Here is a 12,541-nt window from a genome sequence, read left to right as displayed (position 1 = left end):
CTCTGTCTTCAGATGGCCTCCTTCCGCAGTGTCTCTCTGCCACTCCTCTTCTCATAAAGACACTAGTCCTTGGATTTAAGGCTCTAAATTCAACATGACTTCATCTCGAGATCCTTAACTAATGACATTTGTGAAGACCGTATTTCCAAATAAGGCCACATCTGAGGTTCTGAGTGGACATGACTTTGGGGCTACCTATTTGCCCCACCACAGATAGAGAGCACTCTGCGGGGTGAAGAACAGGACCAACCTAAGAAGCCCTCTGCCGTGTTCTGGGTGGCAGGCTCTGTGTTCCGGGTGGCCACGTTCTGCTGTGTTCTGGGTGGCGGTGCTCTGCCGTGTTCCGGATGGCGGTGCTCTGCCGTGTTCCGGGTGGCAGCGCTCTGTGCTCTGGGCGGCATTAGGGCTCAAAGAAAAGCAACGTGCCAGGGGTTCTATCTGACCAACTAAAATCTGGCACCTTGAATTGAAATGGCTTTTCTCTGGCAATGTCTTCCCTGGTGCCGTGCGGTGAGGAGAGGATGTGTGTGCACGTGTGTGCCCGTGTGTCTCCATGTGAACGGGAGTGTCTAGAAGCAGGGCAGCACATCAGGGAGCACTGGGAGGCCGTTAGAATTGTTGACTGTGCCAAGTGCTTTTCTTCTCTCTCCGTGTGAGGGGGAATCTGAGAACACCTGCCCTCTGTGAGTGGCATGACACACAGCTCCAGAGAATGCTCCTTACCAGCCACCGCTTCATCAGCCTGATTCTGGACAGGAAACACCTAGCTGTGCTGGCTCATTGTAGCACTGAGCCCCAGTAAAAGACTCATCGCATGAAAGCGGTTGTTTGGAGCCAGCCCTCCCCAGCCCCTTCTCCCAGAGCTGGGAGATACCCATTAGCCTCAGCAGCAGGGAGCCCAAGGGCGAGCCCATCACACCCTCCACTCCACTTCCGCGCCCCGCGGCAACATACATTTCCGGCAACATACGTTTCCAGCGTGACAGCCTGGAAAGCCTGCTGGCCCGTGGCAGTCAGGATGCTTTTTCATTGCAACTGCTCTGCGGCTGCTCCTGCGTCTGAAGGGGCCCCAGGCTGAGTAACTGCCGGGCGGTACCTCGCACGTGCTCGGGGAGGCCCCGCCGTTGCTGTGCCCAATGGCCGGTGGGCAGTCAGGAGGTCTGGGGGCTCTTTCTTACTCATTAATTGGGGGAGGGGTCCTGGCCAGAGGAGACTAGGAGCAACAGTGCCCCTGTGAGAGCTCCCTGGTCACGGTGTCCAGCAGTCAGACACACACTTGTCTCTGCCCTTCTCCTGGCTCATGGTGGGGAGCTAGGTGGCAGTGTGGGACGCTGCCTGGTTCCCAGCATCGGAGAGCCAGAAGGCTGGGACCCACAGGCTGAGTGGAATCGCTGTCCCTGGCAAGATGGGTGCAGAAAGCTGGTGGCTGTCAGCTTCCTGAGGGGCACACGTGTGGCCAGCATCACCCATAAACGTGTTAGCCAGATCCGTGACCCTCATGGGCCTGCTTCAAGTGGAGGGAAGGTTAGTTCTATGGTCCCCCTACCTCAGCCTCCCCTTGCTGCAGAAAGGTGGACCCTTAGGAATCAAGGCTCCTACTGTGATCATCGCACCCCTATTCACCCTACAAGCTCAGATGCTCTCCTGGGGCCGGGAGACAAGGAGCAGGTGCTGCCCAGCGCCACCCAGAGGTTGCCATGTGAAAAAGGAGTCTGGTGCTGCCAGATGTGGGGGGTGGGGTGGGTAATGGTTGAAAAAGTATTTAGAAACCAAGATTTAACATAAACCCTCCAATGTTTTAATAGTGGCTCAATCTTTAAAAACATTCTGAAGACCATATCAGGTCAGCCTGGGACTCAGATGTGAGCCGGAGGCCACCAGTTTGCAGCCTCTACTGTGCCGTGGCGCCTCTCAGTCATAAGGGTAGATGGTGTCAGCGCGGCCCACGCGAGGGGCCTTACAGACCGCGTGTCATGCAATCCTCTAGCAGCCCCAGGAGGTGCTGACTCACCCGTTCTCCAGAGGCCTCTTCATTTCCTGCCGCAGGCGAGGACGGCTTCGCAGCCATGGGCCCCGTTCGGCAGCATGACGGCTCTTAGGCAGCTCTCATGGTAAAGGGTGGGGAAGGAGCACCCACCCAGCACACAAGGGGAGTCGTAAATGCACAAGGCCATTTCGGATCCCACCACTGGGTGATACGCGAATGTCCCTGGGTGGATGGCCCTTTGGAGAAAGTGCTCAGTGAGGTCTCACCAGACGATGCGACATGTGGGCCAGCCTTCTGAGAAGAGGCAGGCTGCTTATCACAGGACAGGGCACCCCAAGGCGCCGCATGTCCAGGGGCTGGAAGAGGGCAGGAGACTGGGGCCCTAGGTGGGGCCAGCTGGCTGTGATGGGGACCCTTCTCAGTGCGGGGAGAAGCTCGTGGTGGGGCCAGAGTCTTGTCTGCATCTTGCATGGGATGGCTGTGAGGGCTGGGTGGGGTGTGGACCGCGGAGGGGTGAAGGAGGAGGCCAGCTGAGAGAGAGGGGCCCTCCCCCTGCAGGTGGGACATGTCAGCCCTGCGTCTGCAGTTTGCTGGTGTCCGTACAAGGGACAACAATAACTTAAAAATCACTGCGCGAGGAAAGCAGAACGGCCAGCTGTGCGTCGGGCCCACTCCGAGGAGAGGGCCAACCAACGCCCCAGTGTCGTGAGCTGTGACTCCCGGCGGCCAGCTGGAGGGGCAGGAGCAAGTTTCTCCTGATTCACCCACGGTCTGAAATTCCGCTCTGAGCCATGTGTCTTTCTCTGATCTGAACACCACAGACCTACACACTTCAAATCCCCAGCTCATCATGAACCAACTGAAAAAATGTCACATCTTTCAACAACAAGGATGACCTTTGAGGGGATGTTCAGTCGTTACTAGCAGCCGGCGCCGTGAAGAGCAGCTCCTCTCTCAGGAGCCGTCGGGCCCCCGCTGCGGCTGCCAGGCTGGGAGGCGGGGGCAGCAGCCGCGGCTGGCTGCAGGCGCTTCTGAGACCCGACGGATGGGCCCATGTGTGACGTGGCTTCCTGAACCTGACAACGCCCTCAAATTCAAATCCCGCTTCCCTCCATCTTCGTGGCTCAGGCCGTGAAGCGTCCGACTTCTGATTTCGGCTCAAGTCATGATCGCAGGTCGTGAGATGGAGCCCCATGTTGGGCTCCATGCTCAGCGGGAAGTCCGCTTGAGATTCTCCCTCTCTCTCAGCACCTCCCCCCCCCCCCAAAAAAAGAAAAGAAATTGCTCTCAGTTCAGATGCTTTGGGTCTTAGGTGAGTGCAGTATATCACCAGAGAAAAGTGTCTCTAACCCATTCTTGTAGGATGGGCTGTCATTACTCAGCAAGGTGGCACACAGGACTGGTTCATTTTCACTGCGGATTGGGGACAGTGGCAGGAAGGGAGTGCCTTAATAGACGTCCCAGTTATACAGGAGCATATGATTTTCCAGAAATGATAAAAGGGGTTTGCTGAAAAGCTAGTGAGAAGAACGCCAAAGTAAAGTACGGACAATTACATTCAGCAAATTCACTGATACTTGTTCAGAGGAAAGGAAAACCGTATGGGTGTAATGAAGAGAGAAGTGCTGGATTTCCTCTGCGGCACAGCTGTGGGGGGCTCCCCATGCAGGTCGCAGGAATGCTTCTTCAGAACTGAACGCAGAGACTCAAGCAGTGATTTGCACGCCTGCACGCCTAGGCATCCTGCACGCGGACGGAAGGGTGCACACCAGCCAGGCGCCCGTCCATGGGGGAGTGGGTCGGCAGAATGCGGTCTGCAGCGGCAGCGGATGAGTATTATTCATCCACAGAAGGACATGAAGTATCGATACGTGCTTGCTATGCGACGGGTGGACCTTGAGGACGTCAGGCATAGTAGAATAAGCCAGATCCAGGAGAACAAGCATTGTATGAGGTTCCTGGAATAGGCCGATTCAGGGCTGCGGAGGGAGGCACGGGGAGCCGAGTTTCTGTTGGGGACGCTGGAAGCAGTCTGGGTGTGGACAGGGTGACAGCTGCAGCCGGCTGGCATGTTCAGGAGTGGCTAAATGATAAATAGTATGCGAATTTTACCACAATTTAAAAAATGAACAGAATGAGACAAAATGAAAACTTAAAAAGAAAAACCACACAGTGGTTTTGATTACATTTTGTTCCACGAGAGCTCTTCAATGCAAGCAGCAGAGCCTGCTTTGTTTTACATTGTATTGTAACGGAGACGCTGTCAGGTCCACAGTCTGGGCAGCCAGAAATACCTTTCCGAGTGATGCCGCGTGGTCCCTCCGCGTCGCGGCACCAGGCCCCGTGGTTTCTGCGGTGTGTGGCCGTCTCCGGGGCTCCGCCTCACTGCCTGGATTTCCCACGCGGACGGCATCCCTGGCGGGGAGGGCACAGCCTCATTCTGAACAGCTCACACCAGCCTTCGGGGCGAGCCCCTGGGGACAGCCATCTCTAAATTCTGACCCAGGGCCGGAGACCGTGTGCTCGCGGACTGGTCTAGATCTGTCTGCGTTTGGGGACATGATTGTATTCATGCCTCGCGGCCCACCCGCGGAGCACGGGCTCTCAGAGGTAAATGCTGCCCTAGCCACCGATTTGTGAATATGGCCCCAGTCTCCTGTGCTTCCTGCGTCGTTTCCATCCCCCCGGAATTCACCCTGACTCTGATCCCAAGCAAATGCTGGACTGTTTGTGCCTGTGTTAGAATATGGCAGGGGAAAGACAGCACCGGAAACGAGAGGACAGAAGTCCCAGGGCGGGCTTTGTGAAGGATTTCCTGTGTGACAGCAGGGCAGTCACCTTACCTCTCCGAGCCTGTCCGTCACAGGAGGAGCCTGCATGCTCTGAGGGTGACCCTAGAACGATTTCCTTCCCTGCCTGTCCCCCGGGCATACACGCTTTCCCCAAATGCGGCTTGTCTGCTCCGTGCGCTCCTCGCTGACCGCAGCGGTGGCGTGCCGTCCCGGGCACAGCCTCTTGTGCCATCACAGCAGCCCCAGAGGAGGGAGCACTTAGCATCTCCGTGGCACAGATGAGGACCAGGAAGCACAGCAAGGTTGGGTGTCTTGTCCAAGGTCGTGCACGAAGAGATGCTGGGGCCGGGGCCAGGCAAGGTTATCCGATGCCAACGGACGCGCTCCTCACGCCCGCCCGCTTCCTCCTGCGACAGGAGCAGGCGTTGAACCCCTGCGGGTTCAGGCTCCGCAGTGTTCTGCTGCGCCGTCACGGTGCCTCCTTCGTCCTTTCTCTGTTGGCTCTGCCAGAGGGATGTTCCCAACCCTTTTCAACTCCCAAGACATAACGTCGAGGTCTCCTGAGTTCTCGTACGTGCCCGGGGCTGTGCCACGGGCTTCGATGCCTCCTGCCCGATCCACGAGCCCTTGTCCACCATCCCAAAATAAAGGAATGTGCGTCTCTGCCATCCAGCAGAGTGTTTTTCATGGGTTTGCAGTAGATTATATGCTTGTCTAAGAGTGAGGAGTCACGTGAAGGGCTCACTTAGCACGTACCGCAGTTATTTTCCGTGTTTGGCTGTGTACACGTGACAACGTGCATCACGGGGCATGCCCGGAGGCGGGTAGCAGTGTGTGTGTTCCTGGGCAGGCACTGCGTGCGCCTGGCCAGCCACATCCAGGCCACCCTCCCTCCCCCCCCCCCCGCCCGTGCGCACTCTCCACCCCCTCTCCCTGAGCCCGCCGCTCCCCTGCGAGGATCCGTGTCCCGTCTCCCTCCAGACGGCCCCCAGGGTTTGAGCCAGCCTCTTGCATAACCTCGGGGTTCTTTTATTTCTGGGGAAGTCAGCCTGGGTGTTGCCTTCAGACCAGCGAGACCCACGGGGCGTCATCAGAGCCGGGCCTAATGAGGGAAGATTTTCCGCAGAGTGCTGATTTATTTTCTTCCCTCCTGAGGTGTGAGCTGCATGGGTCAGGATAACTTACCCTGCTCTCCTGAAGAGAAATTATGTCTGTACGGCTCCCCAAAGGACAATTGAGTCCTCCGTCCATATGTAAAGGCGGCCGCGGGAATGTTCTGTTCTGAAGCCATAAAAACAGCCCAGAGTGAACCTTATTACCACGCTTGCTGCAGACTAACTTCTTCTTTAGCTGCAAACTCTCCTGACATCTCCAACTGAGATAATTACGGTGCTTATGGGAACTTTTGGCCTTGCTAAAAATACTTACCAACAGTTTGCGCAGCAAGGAATGCACTTACAGGTGACCTGGGAAAGGCTCTGCAGCCAGCACTTGCGGATCCATCAGGGAGCCCTCCCGGCCGCCGGGCTGGCTCCCTCTCTGATGTGTCTTCATTCCTCCTGCCTCGCGGTCCTCCTTGACCTCACACCCCTGCTTCTGATGCTGGTGAGCTTAGGTGAGTCCAGTCCTACCCGACAGTGAGGGCGTAGCAAGGAGATACACCTGTTTAGTGGGGTGACTGTGGCATACGCTGCGGGGGCTCCGCCAAACCCCACGTGATTTTCTCTTGGGAACACAGCTAAACTAAACGTCCCTCGCAGTTCAGTAAAGCAGATACCTGGGGTTCGTTCAACTTGATGTGCACGGAAGTGATACGCGCCAATTAAGGCCTGGCCGGTAGAAACCTTCCAGCTCTCGTAACCTCGGTCCCAGAGTCACCACATGGAGGGTGGCCTCATACACCTGCCCTGAACACGAATGAGAACCGGAACGAGACTGTGCTCTTCACGGTGGCACCAGCTCACCCAGCTTGGCTGATACGACAGCCCACACCCAGTGTTGCCTGCGTTCCCTTTCCCCGTGTCTTCAGCTAGGTTCCGGGCATTGCCCAAGACGCCCCAGCTGAGACACTCATCCTCTACCCTGAGCCAGCCCGCACACGATGTGCCTCTTTACTTGGCAAAGACCGCATGGGCTCAGTCCCCGCCCCCAAGGAGCTGGGCAGCAGCTGTCGTCGTCAGCTCCCGTAATCTTCCCGGGGGATCTGTGCGACTGTTCGTGCCCGGAGAGGAGAGGCCAGTCGGGTTTTCCTAATCCCACTGTGGCCGGGAGAGGGGAGCTCTGTATTCACGCACCGCAGCTCTCCCAAGTGTCCAGGGCGCTGACATTTTTACAAGCTCTTGGAGCCCATCGTGGAGATTGCTCTTGCAAATCAAAACCAGCCGTGTCCCGGGCCAGCTCTCGGTCAAACGCGCTCCCTGGGCCGGAGGGGGAAGTAAACTGGCTGCTGAGCCAGTCTTCTCAGCGCTTGCACAGGGTCCCTGGAAGACACTCGTGACCTCCATCTCCATCCTGCCTGCAGGAGGCTTCTGCTCCATGCCCTTCCCCAACCAGGGGCAACTTCTGCCGAGACTGGGGCAGAGAAAACCTGTTCTGCGAACGGGCATCCGGTTCGTTCCTGCACCAGCGGCCCTTGGATGTACTAATAAATCCCTGCACTTGTTTTCTGGTTATATAGTGACCAGTGTCTTTCGAAAGTCTAGCTGTCTTGGGGAAAGGAATCTGAAGGGCGCGGAGGAGGAAAATAGAGCCCGCTGGTTTATATTCGAACAAGTAGAGTTTGAGCACTGCCCTGTGCCAGCTGCTGACCAGGCTGCTAGTGAAAGAGCAGTCAGAAACAAGTGTCCAGTTGCTTCCCTTCTGGGGTTTGCATGCCGGTGGGGAGAGAGACAACGAATGCAGGTGACGTGTGTGTGCGCGTGTGCACACGGACATGTGCATGCACACGTGGGGTGACATGTATATTCTCCTGGCTCTGATTCTCTGCACAGCCCCAGCTTACCCGCTTGGTGGTCTGGACGAGAGTGGTTCTGCTTGAATGCAAGGAGCAAAGAAGTGCCATCAAAGGAATTGAGAGAAGCAAATATTATGGAAAGAGGAAACATGCTATAGAGATTCCCTTAAAAATTAACAATATTAAAGTGATTGCATTGCTGATCCAGCAGAAAGAAGGAAAATAATATTGCAAGGGGGCCAGGGAACAACTTTTGGAAGAGAATGTCCTTAATTGGGTGACAGATGGGATCCAGGGTCCAAGGAGAGGGTTGACCTTCCATCAGAACACAAGTCAGGCATAGGAACAGGATGAAACCCACGAGTAGGCTGACGGGTGTGGTGCTAGGAGCTTGTGGAGCTCTCTCCTCGCGAGGACTGCCTTTCTCAGGGAACAGGGAGAGCTTGTCTTAGGGAGGGCGGGGCTGCGCTGAGGACCCACCGAAGGTCATCAGTGGGCACAGGTGGGGGCTTTCCCCAACCCTGTTCACCAGCCTGGGTGCAGCCATGAAGTGAATCAGTTAGACCGAGCTCGGGGTGCTTTTCTCTCAGTGAGTCTAACACATGGCAAGACAGCCAGGAGAGTTAAGGGGGTAATTCCTGTAGAGTGTGGTATGTCAAGTAGGTAAGGAGAGAGGGTGTGAATACCAGAATTGGGGGGCCATGCTGGGGACCCTCTATCCCAGCACATGTCACAGAGCCAGGAGCATTCACAGGGCGCCAGGGCTGGGGGTGGAGGTGAGGGCGGGGGGGGGGGGCACAAGGATCGGCCGTCAGCAGGGAGCACTTCGGCCGTGTCAGATCAGCCCCGTCCTCTAGTGGGGGTCTTCCCTGTCAGTCCTTTGTGCGTTGACATAGAACCTAGGTATGGGGGGGGTTCACGTAAGTGACAATATAGTGAACTTATCTGTTGGCAATTTTTTAAAGAACAATATGTCATGGGATTTTAGCAGCGTTAATACGTATACGCCTATCTTATTTAACTGCCGCATGGTAGTTCATATGTTTACACCTGTTAACTATCCCCTGTGAGCGTCCTTTTAGGGTAGTTTCCATGTTGCGTTCTTAAAAATAACGTTGGCCAGTCTCAAAGGGCAGATCACCTGCTCCCATCTCTGCACTGTCCTCAGAAAAAAACCCAGAACAACACCAATGCCGATGGAGAAGTGGTCACGGTTGCCAGAGGCAGGGAAGGAGGGTGGGGACAGAGGGAGACGGCAGGAGGGAATGTCCTGGGTCGTGACTGTGGTGCTAGGTCCGTAATCTGTACGCATGTTAAAATTGCTGGAACTGCAGAAGACAGAAAGCTGTGTTGTTTGCCAATTTTTTGAACACTGAATTCTGAAAGGCTACCACTTTGCGCGCGTGCCGTCCCGACGGTCTGAGCTCTCACAGAAGTGTTCTGGAGCAGTCTTTCAAAAGAGGGGTTTCTTAGTCTCAGGGCATCACATCTTTCATTTTAGTATTTTCCGCTGAATTGTATTCCAAAGCGACGACACTCGTGGGCTTCTCTTAGAGGCAACGTGGCCGTAGGGATGTTTCCTGTCATGGAGTCTGTGGAAAACGTCAACAGAGAGTTGGAAATCTCTCTCTCGGGAAGCCTACAACGTCTCTAATGTAGTTTCCAGCTGCCGTCCTTTGTTTTACTGGTCCAGCTTCACCGCACAGGAGCACAGCGGGCAATAAAGCAGTAGATGGGAATTAGAGCAGGGGTTCAAAACTCACGTACCTACAAAGCACAGCCGATACCAGGTAATGAGCCTACTACATAACAGAAACCATAATGCTTCTAGGGCATGGGCAGATCCCCGTGCATGCCCGAAGTTATTTGAACTTCACAACAAGCCTATAAAGTAGGTTGCCTGTGTAGCCCCATTTTACAGATGAGGACACCGAGGCTTAAAGCAGTCCGAGCAACGTAGCTGTCGTTACGGCTAGCGGTTGGCACAGTCAGGTCTCCGTATAGAGCAGCCGGGCCGCGGGATGCACAGCCTTAAATGAGCAGGGTGGGCCGGGGCTCAGAGCGCGGATGCCCCGCTCCGTCATACCGCACTTGAGCTCCGTGGCCGGCAGCCGGACTCAGAACTTAGCGGGCGGGGTGGAGGCGTGCACAGCATGGAAGCAGCCGCCAGGAGCCGCTGCGCGCATCGCCGCCCTTGGGGAGGGCTCACTCCGCATCGACAGACATTTTGTTTTCTTGAAAGAGGTCAGAACTGGGCTTTCCTTATGAAACGTCTCGATTAAATATTGACTCACTTAGACCATGTCACAATCTCTGAATGAGAACTAGATAAAAAATACGGTGCTTGAAAATGCTGCCAGCCGGGCGCCTGGGGGGCTCAGTAGGTTCAGCATCTGACTTCAGCTCAGGTCATGATCTCGGGCTCCTGCTCAGTGGGGAGTCTGCTTCTCCCTCTTCTCCCTGCTCGTGATCTCTCTCTCTCTCTCAAATAAATAAATAAAATCTTAGGAAAAAGAAAAAGGAACGTTGCAAGCATCTCGGTGATTCGTTGAGACCAAGCCCAAGGGGCTCCCACACAGTATACGCTCTGTTTTGTTTGCCTGTTACTGTGTAACAGACCCGACCAAATGTCCATGACAAAAAAAGGAAATGCAATTTTTACTGTCATTTATCAATTGTAATACAGGATATAGTTTCTAATTACAATTTATTTTTTTAAGATTTTTTATTTGAGAGAGAGCAAGCGAGCATGAGTGGGGAGAGAGGCAGAGGGAGACGCAGGGTACCTGCTGAGCCGGGACCCTGAGGTGGGACTCGATCCCAGGACGCTGGGATCATGACCTGAGCCGAAGGCAGACGCTTCACCGACTGAGTCACCCAGGCGTCCCTATAGTTTATTTTAATGGCTGGTTTAATTATTGTAATTGTCACTCATGAATCGCGTGCGGATTGTGGCTGTGCTCGGCTCCCCGGTCGGCTGTGGGCTGGACGGTCTGGGGCGGCTCAGGTGGAATGGTTCCTCTGCTCCACGAGGGTGCTCATCCCCCAGCAGGCTGGCCTGCCCTTGTGCACGTGGTGGTCCGGCAGGGACCCACGAAAGCCATCAGCAGCGTGCAAGCCTTCTTGGGGTCCAGACCCAGAACTCAGAAGACACTGGTTCTGCTGCATTCTATTTGCCAAAGCAAGTCAGAGGCCAGACGGTGCTTCCCACCCAGGGCGGGGAGATGAGACTCTCTGTGAGTGTGTTGGCAAGGCGCTGAGGCCAGTTTGCAGTCGTAGCACCTCTCCGTCTACACTCCCCTCCGGAACCTTTGCTGATCATTTTAACGAAAGCCAAAGTGTGGAAAAGAGCAATTAGGCTTTCAGAAGGGCGATTGAGGGAAATGGTTCATTGACACCTGATAAATTCCAGCTGTTCGGGCCAGTTTTAATCTTTGCTCCTATTCCCAGTGGAACAGTCATCTAAGGGAGCTGAAATTAGGAGCCCAACACCATTGGGAGTTATTTCTACAGACTGCAAACCCTGAAAGTAATGGGAAAAGGGAACAGGCTTAGCAGAAATGGGAGTTCCGTAGTACGCTCACACCGTTGGCACAGAGCTCCTGCCTTCCTCCAGCGCATTCAGATTCCGATGAACGGGACAGAGCCATGCTTGGAACAGAGGCGCGTGCAGACGTGTCTATTATCACTCGGATTCCACAGACTCTTACTAAGGATCTGCTCAGTGCAAGATGTGGCCACGAATGGGCGCTGTGGGATCTGAGAACCGCCGGACGAGCAGAAGGGCCGCTGGTGGCATGGGTTTACTGCTTGATTCTCAGAATGACACACTCACAGGGGGCACCCAGCGCAAATGGGTTTGCAGAAGCCAGAAACGTGAGTTAATCAGATTCGTTCCAGGTGTCTCTCCCCAGCTCTTGATTTAGGTGACGTGGTACATAGAATGTGAACACCCCCCAAAAGTCCACATCCTAATCCCTGGAGCCTGTGGATGGACACGTTGCCTTCCATGGCCCAAGGAGACTTTGCAGATGCGATTAAGTTCAGAATCTTGAGGCGAGGAGATCGTCCTGGATTATTCAGGGGGCCGCTGTGCTCACAGATTCTGAGAGGACGGACACGGGCTCACGGGGAGAGGAGAGGTGAGGTCAGACGATGCTGAGCTGCTGGCTTCGAAGATGGAGGAAGGGTCTGCAAGGCGAGGAGTGTGGGCAGCCCCTCACACTGGAAAGGAAAGGAGATCGTTGTCCCTGAGAGCCTCCACAATGAAGGCCGCTCTGCCACACCTTGACGTTAGGACTTCTGAGTCCAGAACTGTCAGAGGAGGAATGCTTTAGGCCACTGAGTGCGTGGTCACTTGTCCCAGTGGCCATTGGGGTCAGTGCCGATGGGGGTGAGGACAGACGCTTCCTAATGAGTTTGGAAATCAGAGACTACCATTTATTTTATTGGTGTCTCTGTATCTTGGAAAAGACGAGGAAATGCTCCTGCCCTCACGCTCCGTGTTTATGGCCGTGTGATGCAGGGCCCCGAGCCAGGCCTTCAGAGAGGAACACGTGCGGATGACGGTGGGCAGGTGCGCACGGGGGTGCTGCACACGGGAGGTGTGGGGGAGAGGGTGGAGGAGCTTGGGGGGGCCTGGCCATCGGGGGAGGTCACAGAGGCTGGAGGCAGACAGGCTCAAGAGCAGGGAGGCTGAAATCAAGGCTGGGCTCTGTCCCCAGCCTCCCCCAGACCTGACCGGTGGCCTGCGTGGTGGGGGGCTCCTCGCGGTGGCCGCTGAGCCTGAACCGGGAGCCCCACAGGTGG

This window comes from Ursus arctos, unplaced genomic scaffold (genome assembly GCF_023065955.2).
Source record: "Ursus arctos isolate Adak ecotype North America unplaced genomic scaffold, UrsArc2.0 scaffold_34, whole genome shotgun sequence".
In the NCBI taxonomy this organism is placed as follows: domain Eukaryota; kingdom Metazoa; phylum Chordata; class Mammalia; order Carnivora; family Ursidae; genus Ursus; species Ursus arctos.
Note: the sequence above shows the minus strand (reverse complement) of the source record.